Raw genomic sequence first — 13180 nt, 5'->3', positions numbered from 1 at the left:
CTAACCGTTGTTACCCTCTAAAATATAGATTGTATCCAGGTTTAACTCACTGGTGCAGTGTGGAACCACATTACTACGTGATCCAAACCAGTGAACGCCCAGGATCTGGCCAAAAAGTATGCGAAATATGCGAAAGTATGAGCCAGATGATGGCAAATACCAGACCTAACCCTGACCTAGCCGGTGTTGTCCTCTAAAATATAGATTGTATCCAGGTTTAACTCACTGTTGCAGAGTGGAACCACATTACTACGTGTTCCAAACCAGAAAACGTCCAGGATCTGGCCAACAAGTATGGTAAAATGCGAAAGTATGGGCCAGATGATGGTAAATACCAGACCTAACCCTGACCTAACCGGTGTTATCCTCTAAAATACAGATTGAATCCAGGTTTAACTCACAGTTTCAGTGCGGTACCACATTACTCCGTGATCCAAACCTGAAAACGCCCAGGATCTGGCCAACAAGTATGCGAAAAATGCGAAAGTATGAGCCAGATGATGGCAAATACCAGACCTAACCCTGACCTAACCGGTGTTATCCTCTAAAATATAGATTGAATCCAGGTTTAACTCACTGTTGCAGTGTGGTGCCACATTACTACGTGACCCAAACCCAGAAGACGCCCAGGATCTGGCCAACAAGTATGGTAAAATGCGAAAGCACGGGCCAGATGATGGCAAATACCAGACCTAAGCCTGACCTAACCAGTGTTATCCTCTAAAGTATAGATTGACTCCAGGTTTAACTCACGGTTGCAGTGTGGAACCACATTACTATGGGATCCAAACCAGAAAACGCCCAGGATCTGGCCAACAAGTATGCGAAAAATGCGAAAGTATGAGCCAGATGAAGGCAAGTACCAGACCTAACCCTGACCTAACCGGTGTTATCCTCTAAAATACAGATTGAATCCAGGTTTAACTCACAGTTTCAGTGCGGTACCACATTACTCCGTGATCCAAACCAGAAAACGCCCAGTTTCTTGCCAACAAGTATGCGAAAAATGCGAAAGCATGAGCCAGATGATGGCAAATACCAGACCTAACCCAAACCTAACCGGTGTTGCCCTCTAATATATAGATCGAATCCAGGACTAATTCACTGTTCAAGTGTGCTCCCATATTACTACGTGATCCAACCCAGAAAAAGCCAGCATTTGGCCTACAATTATGCGAAAAAAGTGAAAGTATGAGCGAGATGATGGCGAATCCCAGACCTCACCCAGACCTAACCGGTGTTATCCTCTAAAATATAGACCGAATCCAGGATCAACTCACTGTTTCAGTGTGGTACTACAATACTACGTGTTCCAAACCAGAAAACGCCCAGGATCTGGCCATCAAGTATGCGAAAAATGCCAAAGCATGAGCCAGATGATGGCAAATACCAGACCTAACCCTGACCTAACCAGTGTTATCCTCTAAAATATAGATTGAATCCAGGTTTAACTCACTGTTTCAGAGAGGTTCTACATTACTACGTGTTCCAAACCAGAAAACGCCCAGGATCTGGCCAACAAGTATGGGAAACATGCGAAAGTATGCGCCAGATGATGGCAAATACCAGACCTAACCCTGACCTAACCGGTGTTATCCGCTAAAATATAGGTTGAATCCAGGATCAACTCACTGTTTCAGTGTGGTACCACATTACTACGTGTTCCAAACCAGAAAACGCCCAGGATCTGGCCCTCAAGTATGCGAAAAATGCCAAAGCATGAGCCAGATGACGGCAAATACCGTACCTAACCCTGACCTGACCGGTGTTATCCTCTAAAATATAGATTGAATCTAAGATAAACTCACTGTTTCAGTGTGGTACCACATTACTACGTGATCCAAACCAGAAAACGCCCAGGATCTGGCCAACAAGTAAGCGAAAAATGCGAAAGTATGAGCCAGATGACGGCAAATACCAGACCTAACCCTGACCTAACCGGTGTTATCCTATAAGATATAGATTGAATCCAGGTTTAACTCACTGTTGCAGTGTGGTACCACATTACTACGAGACCCAAACCAGAAAACGCCCAGGATCTGGCCAACAGGTATGCGAAAAAGGCGAAAGTATGAGCCAGATGATGGCAAATACCAGACCTAACCCTGACCTAACCGGTGTTATCCTATAAGATATAGATTGAATCCAGGTTTAACTCACTGTTGCAGTGTGGTACCACATTACTACGAGACCCAAACCAAAAAACGCCCAGGATCTGGCCAACAAGTATGCGAAAAATGCGAAAGTATGAGCCAGATGATGGCAAATACCAGACCTAACCCCGACCTAACCGGTGTTATCCTCTAAAATATAGATCGAATCCAGGATCAACTCACTGTTTCAGTGTGGTACCACATTACTACGTGTTCCAAACCAGAAAACGCCCAGGATCTGGCCCTCAAGTATGCGAAAAATGCCAAAGCATGAGCCAGATGACGGCAAATACCGTACCTAACCCTGACCTGACCGGTGTTATCCTATAAGATATAGATTGAATCCAGGTTTAACTCACTGTTGCAGTGTGGTACCACATTACTACGAGACCCAAACCAAAAAACGCCCAGGATCTGGCCAACAAGTATGCGAAAAATGCGAAAGTATGAGCCAGATGATGGCAAATACCAGACCTAACCCTGACCTAACCGGTGTTATCCTATAAGATATAGATTGAATCCAGGTTTAACTCACTGTTGCAGTGTGGTACCACAATACTACGAGACCCAAACCAAAAAACGCCCAGGATCTGGCCAACAAGTATGCGAAAAATGCGAAAGTATGAGCCAGATGATGGCAAATAACAGACCTAACCCTGACCTAACCAGTGTTATCCTCTAAAATATAGATCGAATCCGGGATTACATCACTGTTTCAGTGCGGTACCACACTACTACCTGATCCAACCCAGAAAACGCCCAGGATCTGGCCAACAAGTATGCGAAAAATGCGAAAGTATGAGCCGGATGATGGCATATACCAAACCTAACCCTCACCTAACCGGTGTTACCCTCTAATATATAGATCATATCCAGGATTAATTCACTGTTTCAGTGTGGCATCACACTACTACGTGATCCAACCCAGAAATCGCCCAGGATCTGGCCAAAAAGTATGCGAAAAGTGCGATAGTATGAGGCAGACGATGGCAAATACCAGACCTAACCCTGACCTAACCGGTGTTATCCTCTAATATAAAGATTGAATCCAGGTTTAACTCACTGTTTGAGTATGGTGCCACATTACTACGTGATCCAAACCAGAAAACGCCCAGGATCTGGCCAACAAGTATGCGAAAAATGCGAAAGTATGAGCCAGATGATGGCAAATACCAGACCTAACCCCGACCTAACCGGTGTTATCCTCTAAAATATAGATCGAATCCAGGATCAACACACTGTTTCAGTGTGGTACCACATTACTACGTGATCCAAACCAGGAAACGCCCAGGATCTGGCCAACAGGTATGCGAAAAAGGCGAAAGTATGAGCCAGATGATGGCAAATACCAGACCTAACCCTGACCTAACCAGTGTTATCCTCTAAAATATAGATTGAATCTAAGATAAACTCACTGTTTCAGTGTGGTACCACATTACTACGTGATCCATAACAGAAAACGCCCAGGATCTGGCCAACAAGTAGGCGAAAAATGCGAAAGTATGAGCCAGATGATGGCAATTACCATACCTAACCAAGACCTAGCCGGTGTTATCCTCTGAAATATAGATAGAATCCAGGTCTAACTCACTGTTGCAGTGTGGTCCCACATTACTACGTGACCCAAACCAGAAAACGCCCAGGATCTGGCCAACAAGTATGCGAAAAATGCGAAAGTATGAGCCAGATGATGGCAAATACCAGACCTAACCCCGACCTAACCGGTGTTATCGTCTAAAATATAGATCGAATCCAGGATCAACTCACTGTTTCAGTGTGGTACCACATTACTACGTGATCCAAACCAGGAAACGCCCAGCATCTGGCCAACAGGTATGCGAAAAAGGCGAAAGTATGAGCCAGATGATGGCAAATACCAGACCTAACCCTGACCTAACCGGTGTTATCCGCTAAAATATAGATTGAATCCAGGATCAACTCACTGTTTCAGTGTGCTACCACATTACTACGTGTTCCAAACCAGAAAACGCCCAGGATCTGGCCCTCAAGTATGCGAAAAATGCCAAAGCATGAGCCAGATGACGGCAAATACCGTACCTAACCCTGACCTGACCGGTGTTATCCTCTAAAATATAGATTGAATCTAAGATAAACTCACTGTTTCAGTGTGGTACCACATGATTGCGTGATCCAAACCAGAAAACGCCCCGGTTCTGGCCAACAACGATGCGAAAAATGCGAAAGTATGAACCAGATGATGGCAAATACCAGACCTAACCCTGGCCTAACCGGTGTTATCCTCTAAAATATAGATCGAATCCAGGATCAACTCACTGTTTCAGTGTGGTACCACATTACTACGTGATCCAAACCAGGAAACGCCCAGGATCTGCCAACAGGTATGCGAAAAAGGCTAAAGTATGAGCCAGATGATGGCAAATACCAGACCTAACCCCAACCTAACCGGTGTTATCCTCTAAAATATAGATCGAATCCAGGATCATCTCACTGTTTCAGTGTGGTACCACATTACTACGTGATCCAAACCAGGAAACGCCCAGGATCTGCCAACAGGTATGCGAAAAAGGCGAAAGTATGAGCCAGATGACGGCAAATACCAGACCTAACCCTGACCTAACCGGTGTTATCCTATAAGATATAGATTGAATCCAGGACTACTTCACTGTTTCAGTGCGGTACCACACTACTACCTGATCCAACCCAGAAAACGCGCAGGATCTGGCCAACAAGTATGCGAAAAATGCGAAAGTATGAGCCGGATGATGGCAAATACCAGACCTAACCCTGACCTGACCGGTGTTATCCTCTAAAATATAGATTGAATCCAGGTTTAACTCATGTGGCAGTGTGGTACCACATTACTACGTGATCCAAACCAGAAAACGCCATGGATCTGGCCAACAAGTATGCGAAAAATGCGAAAGTATGAGGCGGATGATGGCAAATACCAGACCTAACCCTGACCTAACTGGTGTTAACCTCTAAAATATAGATTGAATCCAGGTTTAGCTCACAGTTGCAGTTGGTACCACATTACAACGTGACCCAAACCAGAAAATGCCCTGGTTCTGGCCAACAAGTATGCGAAAAATGCGAATTTATGAGCCAGATGATGGCAAATACCAGACCTAAGCCTGACCTAACCGGTGTTATCCTCTAAAATATAGATTGAATCCAGGTTTAACTCACTGTTTCAGAAGGGTTCTACATTACTACGTGATCCAAACCAGAGAACGCCCAGGATCTGGCCCAACAAGTATGCGAAAAATGCGAAAGTATGAGCCGGGTGATGGCAAATACCAGACCTAACCCTGACCTAACCAGTGTTATACTCTAAAATATAGATTGAATCCAGGTTTAAATCATGTGGCAGTGTGGTACCACATTACCACGTGATCCAAACCGGAAAACGCCCTGGGTCGGGCCAACATGTATGCGAAAAATGCGAAAGTATGAGCCATATTATGGCAAATACCAGACCTAACTTAAACCTAACCGGTGTTACCCTCTAATATATAGATCGAATCCAGGATTACTTCACTGTTTCAGTGCGGTACCGCACTACTACCTGATCCAACCCAGAAAACGCCCAGGATCTGGCCAACAAGTATGCGAAAAATGCGAAAGTATGAGCCGGATGATGGCAAATACCAGACCTAACCCTGACCTAACCAGTGTTATCCTCTAAAATATAGATTGAATCTAAGATAAACTCACTGTTTCAGTGTGGTACCAGATTACTACGTGATCCATAACAGAAAACGCCCAGGATCTGGCCTACAAGTATGCGAAAAATGCGAATGTATGTGCCAGATGATGGCAAATTCCAGACCTAACCCAAACCTAACCGGTGTTACCCTCTAATATATAGATCGAATCCAGGATTAGCTCACTGTTTCGGTGAGGTACCACATTACTACGTGATCCAAACCAGAAAAAGCCAGCATTTGCCCAACAATTATGCGAAAAAGGTGAAAGTATGAGCCAGATGATGGCAAATACCAGACCTAACCCAAACCTAACCGGTGTTACCCTCTAATATATAGATCAAATACAGGATTAATTCTCTGCTTCAGTGTGGCATCACACTACTACGTGATCCAACCCGGAAAACGCCCAGGATCTGGCCCAAAAGTATGCGAAAAATGCGAAAGTATGAGCCAGATGATGGAAAATACCAGACCTGACACTGACCTGACCGGTGTTATCCTCTAAAATATAGATTGAATCCAGGTATAGCTCACTGTTTCAGAGTGGTTCCACAGTACTACGTGATCCAAACCAGAAAAAGCCAGCATTTGGCCAACAATTATGCGAAAAAGGTGAGAGTATGAGCGAGATGATGGCGAATCCCAGACATGACCCGGACCTAACCGGTGTTATCCTCTATAGAATTGATCGGACCCCAGTTTAACCCGCTGTTTCATTGTGGTACCACATTACTACGTGATCCATACCAGAAAAAGACCAGGATTAGGCCAACATTTATACGAAATATGCGAAAGTATGGGCCAGGTAATATCAAATGCCAGACCTAACCCAAACCTAACCGGTGTTACCCTCTAATATATAGATCGAATCCAGGATTAATTCACTGTTTCAGTGTGGCATCACACTACTACGTGATCCGAACCAGAAAACGCCCAGGATCTGGCCAAAAAGTATGCGAAAAATGCGAAAGTATGAGCCGTTTGATGGCAAATACCAGACCTAACCCTGACCTAACCGGTGTTATCCCCTAAAATATATATTGAATCCAGGTTTAACTCATGTGGCAGTGTGGTACCACATTACTACGTGATCCAAACCGGAAAACGCCCTGGGTCTGGCCAACAAGTATGCGAAAAATGCGAAAGTATGAGCCAGATGATGGCAAATACCAGACCTAACCCAAACTTAACCGGTGTTACCCTCTAATATATAGATCGAATCCAGGATTACTTCACTGTTTCAGTGCGGTACCACACTACTACCTGATCCAACCCAGAAAACGCCCAGGATCTGGCCAACAAGTATTCGAAAAATGCGAAAGTATGAGCCGGATAATGGCAAATACCAGACGTAACCCTGACCTACCCGGTGTTATCCACTATAATATAGATTGAATCCAGGTTTAACTCATGTGGCAGTGTGGTACCACATTACTACGTGATCCAAACCGGAAAACGCCCTGAGTCTGGCCAACGAGTAAGCGAAAAATGCGAAAGTATGAGCCAGATGATGGCAAATACCAGACCTAACACAAACTTAACCGGTGTTACCCTCTAATATATAGATCGAATCCAGGATTAACTCACTGTTTCAGTGTGGTACCACATTAGTACGTAATCCAATCCAGAAAAAGCCAGCATTTGGACAACAATTATGCGAAAAAGGTGAAAGTATGAGCGAGATGATGGCGAATCCCAGACATGACCCAGACCTAACCGGTGTCATCCTCTAAAGAATTGATCCGACCCCGGTTTAACCCGCTGTTTCAGTGTGGCATCACACTACTACGTGATCCAAACCAGAAAACGCCCAGGATCTGGCCAACAAGTATGCGAAAAATGCGAAAGTATGAGCCAGATGATGGCAAATACCAGACCTAACCCTGACATAACCGGTGTTATCCACTAAAATATAGATTGAAACCAGGTTTAACTCACGGTTGCAGTGTGGTGCCACACTCCTACGTGATCCAAACCGGAAAACGCCCAGGATCTGGCCAACAAGTATGCGAAATATGCGAAAGTATGTGCTGGATGATGGCAAATACCAGACCTAACCCTGACCTAACCGGTGTTACCCTCTAATATATAGATCGAATCCAGGATTAACTCACTGTTTCAGTGTGCTACCACATTACTACGTGATCCGAACCTGAAAACGCTCTGGGTCTGGCAAACAAGTATGCGAAATATGCGAAAGCATGAGCCGGATGATGGCAAATACCAGACCTAACCCAATCCTAACCGGTGTTACCCTCTAATATATAGATCGAATCCAGGATTACTTCACTGTTTCAGTGCGGTACCACGCTACTACCTGATCCAACGCAGAGAACGCACAGGATCTGGCCAACAAGTATGCGAAAAATGCGAAAGTTTGAGCCGGATGATGGCAAATACCAGACCTAACCCTGACCTAACCTGTGTTATCCAATAAAATATAGATTGAATCCAGGTTTATCTCATGTGGCAGTGTGGTACCACATTACTATGTGATCCAAACCGGAAAACGCCCTGGGTCTGGCCAACAAGTATGCGAAAAATGCGAAAGTATGAGCCAGATGATGGCAAATACCATACCTAACCCAAACCTAACCGGTGTTATCCTCTAATATATAGATCGAATCCAGGGTTACTTCACTGTTTCAGTGCGGTACCACACTACTACCTGATCCAACCCAGAAAACGCCCAGGATCTGGCCAACAAGTATGCGAAAAATGCGAAAGTATGAGCCAGATGATGGCAAATACCAGACCTAACCCAAACCTAACCGGTGTTACCCTCTAATATATAGATCGAATCCAGGATTAACTCACTGTTTCGGTGAGGTACCACATTACTACGTGATCCAAACCAGAAAAAGCCAGCATTTGCCCAACAATTATGCGAAAAAGGTGAATGTATGAGTGAGATGATGGCGAATCCCAGACCTGACCCAGACCTAACCGGTGTTACCCTCTAATGTATAGATCGAATCCAGGATTACTTCACTGTTTTAGTGCGGTACCACACTACTACCTGATCCGACCCAGAAAACGCACAGGATCTGGCCAACAAGTATGCGAAAAATGCGAAAGTATGAGCCGGATGATGGCAAATACAAGACCTAACCCTGACCTAACCGGTGTTATCCTCTAGAATATAGATTGAATCCAGGTTTAACTCACGGTTGCAGTGTGGTGCCACATTACTAAGTGATCCAAACCAGAAAACGCCCAGGATCTGTCCAACACGTATGCGAAATATGCGAAAGTATGAGCCGGATGATGGCAAATACCAGAACTCACCTAGACCTAACCGGTGTTACCCTCTAATATATAGATCGAATCCAGGGTTAACTCACTGTTTCAGTGTGGCATCACACTACTACGCGATCCGAACCAGAAAACGCCCAGGATCCGGCCAAAAAGTATGAGAAAAATGCGAAAGTATGAGCCGGTTGATGGCAAATATCAGACCCAACCCAAACCTAACCGGTGTTACCCTCTAATATATAGATCGAATCCAGGATTACTTCACTGTTTCAGTGCGGTACCACGCTACTACCTGATCCAACCCAGAGAACGCACAGGATCTGGCCAACAAGTATGCGAAAAATGCGAAAGTTTGAGCCGGATGATGGCAAATACCAGACCTAACCCTGACCTAACCTGTGTTATCCAATAAAATATAGATTGAATCCAGGTTTAACTCATGCTGCAGTGTGGTACCACATTACTACGTGATCCAAACCAGAAAACGCACAGGATCTGGGCAACAAGTATGCGAAATATGCGAAAGTATGAGCCGGATGATGGCAAATACCAGACATAACCCTGACCTAACCGGTGTTACCCGCTAATATATAGATCGAATCCAGGATTACTTCACTGTTTCAGTGCGGTACCACGCTACTACCTGATCCAACCCAGAGAACGCCCAGGATCTGGCAACAGGAATGCGAAATATGCGAAAGTATGAGCCGGATGATGGCAAATACCAGACATAACCCTGACCTAACCGGTGTTATCCTGTAAAATATAGATTGAATCCTGGTTTAACCCACTGTTTCAGTGTGGTACCGCATTACTACGTTATCCAACCCAGAAAACGTCCAGGATCAGGCCAACAAGTTGGCGAAAAATGCGAAAGTATAAGCCGGATGATGGCAAATACCAGACCTAACCCTGACCAAACCGGTGTTATCCTCTAAAATATAGATCGAATCCAGGATTAACTCACTGTTTCGGTGAGGTACCACATTACTACGTGATCCAAACCAGAAAAAGCCAGCATTTGCCCAACAATTATGCGAAAAAGGTGAAAGTATGAGCGAGATGATGGCGAATCCCAGACCTGACCCAGACCTAACCGGTGTTACCCTCTAATGTATAGATCGAATCCAGGACTACTTCACTGTTTTAGTGCGGTACCACACTACTACCTGATCCGACCCAGAAAACGCACAGGATCTGGCCAACAAGTATGCGAAAAATGCGAAAGAATGAGCCGGATGATGGCAAATACCAGACCTCACCCAGACCTAACCGGTGTTACCCTCTAATATATAGATCGAATCCAGGATTAACTCACTGTTTCAGTGTGGCATCACACTACTACGTGATCCAAACCGGAAAACGCCCTGGGTCTGGCCAACAAGTATGCGAAAATTGCGAAAGTATGAGCCAGATGATGGCAAATACCATACCTAACCCAAACCTGACCGGTGTTACCCTCTAATATATAGATCGAATCCAGGATTACTTCACTGTTTCAGGGCGGTACCACACTACTACCTGATCCAACCCAGAAAACGCCCAGGATCTGGCCAACAAGTATGCGAAAAATGCGAAAGTATGAGCCAGATGATGGCAAATACCAGACCTAACCCAAACCTAACCGGTGTTACCCTCTAATATATAGATCGAATCCAGGATTAACTCACTGTTTCGGTGAGGTACCTCATTACTACGTGAACCAAACCAGAAAAAGCCAGCATTTGCCCAACAATTATGCGAAAAAGGTGAAAGTATGAGCGAGATGATGGCGAATCCCTGACCTGACCCAGACCTAACCGGTGTTACCCTCTAATGTATAGATCGAATCCAGGATTACTTCACTGTTTTAGTGCGGTACCACACTACTACCTGATCCGACCCAGAAAACGCACAGGATCTGGCCAACAAGTATGCGAAGAATGCGAAAGTATGAGCCGGATGATGGCAAATACCAGACCTAACCCTGACCTAACCGGTGTTATCCTCTAGAATATAGATTGAATCCAGGTTTAACTCACGGTTGCAGTGTGGTGCCACATTACTAAGTGATCCAAACCAGAAAACGCCCAGGATCTGGCCAACACGTATGCGAAATATGCGAAAGTATGAGCCGGATGATGGCAAATACCTGAACTCACCCAGACCTAACCGGTGTTACCCTCTAATATATAGATCGAATCCAGGGTTAACTCACTGTTTCAGTGTGGCATCACACTACTACGTGATCCGAACCAGAAAACGCCCAGGATCCGGCCAAGAAGTATGAGAAAAATGCGAAAGTATGAGCCGGTTGATGGCAAATATCAGACCTAACCCAAACCTAACCGGTGTTACCCTCTAATATATAGATCGAATCCAGGATTACTTCACTGTTTCAGTGCGGTACCACGCTACTACCTGATCCAACCCAGAGAACGCACAGGATCTGGCCAACAAGTATGCGAAAAATGCGAAAGTTTGAGCCGGATGATGGCAAATACCAGACCTAACCCTGACCTAACCTGTGTTATCCAATAAAATATAGATTGAATCCGGGTTTAACTCATGTTGCAGTGTGGTACCACATTACTACGGGATCCAAACCAGAAAACGCCCAGGATCTGGGCAACAAGTATGCGAAATATGCGAAAGTATGAGCCGGATGATGGCAAATACCAGACCTAACCCTGACCTAACCGGTGTTACCCTCTAATATATAGATCGAATCCAGGATTACTTCACTGTTTCAGTGCGGTACCACGCTACGACCTGATCCAACCCAGAGAACGCCCAGGATCTGGCAACAGGAATGCGAAATATGCGAAAGTATGAGCCGGATGATGGCAAATACCAGACCTAACCCTGACCTAACCGGTGTTATCCTCTAAAATATAGATTGAATCCTGGTTTAACCCACTGTTTCAGTGTGGTACCGCATTACTACGTGATCCAACCCAGAAAACGCCCATGATCAGGCCAACAAGTCGGTGAAAAAGGCGAAAGTATGAGCCAGATGATGGCAAATACCAGACCCAACCCTGACCTAACCGGTGTTATCCTCTAAAATATAGATTGAATCTAGGTTTAACTCACAGTTGCAGTGTGGTACCACATTACTACGTGACCCAAACCAGAAAACGCACAGGATCTGGCCAACAAGAATGCGAAATATGCGAAAGTATGAGCCAGATGATGGCAAATACCAGACCTAACCCTGACCTAACCGGTGTTATCCACTAAAATATAGATTGAATCCAGGTTTAACACATGTTGCAGTGTGGTACCACATTACTACGTGATCCAAACCAGAAAACGCCCAGGATCTGGGCAACAAGTATGCGAAATATGCGAAAGTATGAGCCGGATGATGGCAAATACCAGACCTAACCCTGACCTAACCAGTGTTACACTCTAATATATAGATCGAATCCAGGATTACTTCACTGTTTCAGTGCGGTACCACGCTACTACCTGATCCAACCCAGAGAACGCCCAGGATCTGGCAACAGGAATGCGAAATATGCGAAAGTATGAGCTGGATGATGGCAAATACCAGACCTACCCCTGACCTAACCGGTGTTATCCTCTAAAATATAGATCGAATCCAGGACTAACTCACTGTTTCGGTGAGGTACCACATTACTACGTGATCCAAACCAGAAAAAGCCAGCATTTGCCCAACAATTATGCGAAAAAGGTGAAAGTATGAGCGAGATGATGGCGAATCCCGGACCTGACCCAGACCTAACCGGTGTTACCCTCTAATGTATAGATCGAATCCAGGATTACTTCTCTGTTTTAGTGCGGTACCACACTACTACCTGATCCGACCCAGAAAACGCACAGGATCTGGCCAACAAGTATGCGAAAAATGCGAAAGTATGAGCCAGATGATGGCAAATACCAGACCTCACCCAGACCTAACCGGTGTTACCCTCTAATATATAGATCGAATCCAGGATTAACTCACTGTTTCAGTGTGGCATCACACTACTACGTGATCCGGACCAGAGAAGGCCCAGGATCCGGCCAAAAAGTATGAGAAAAATGCGAAAGTATGAGCCGGTTGATGGCAAATAGCAGACCTAACCCTGCTCT

The sequence above is a fragment of the Colletes latitarsis genome, unplaced genomic scaffold (assembly GCF_051014445.1).
Source record: "Colletes latitarsis isolate SP2378_abdomen unplaced genomic scaffold, iyColLati1 scaffold0021, whole genome shotgun sequence".
Lineage (NCBI taxonomy): Eukaryota > Metazoa > Arthropoda > Insecta > Hymenoptera > Colletidae > Colletes > Colletes latitarsis.
Note: the sequence above shows the minus strand (reverse complement) of the source record.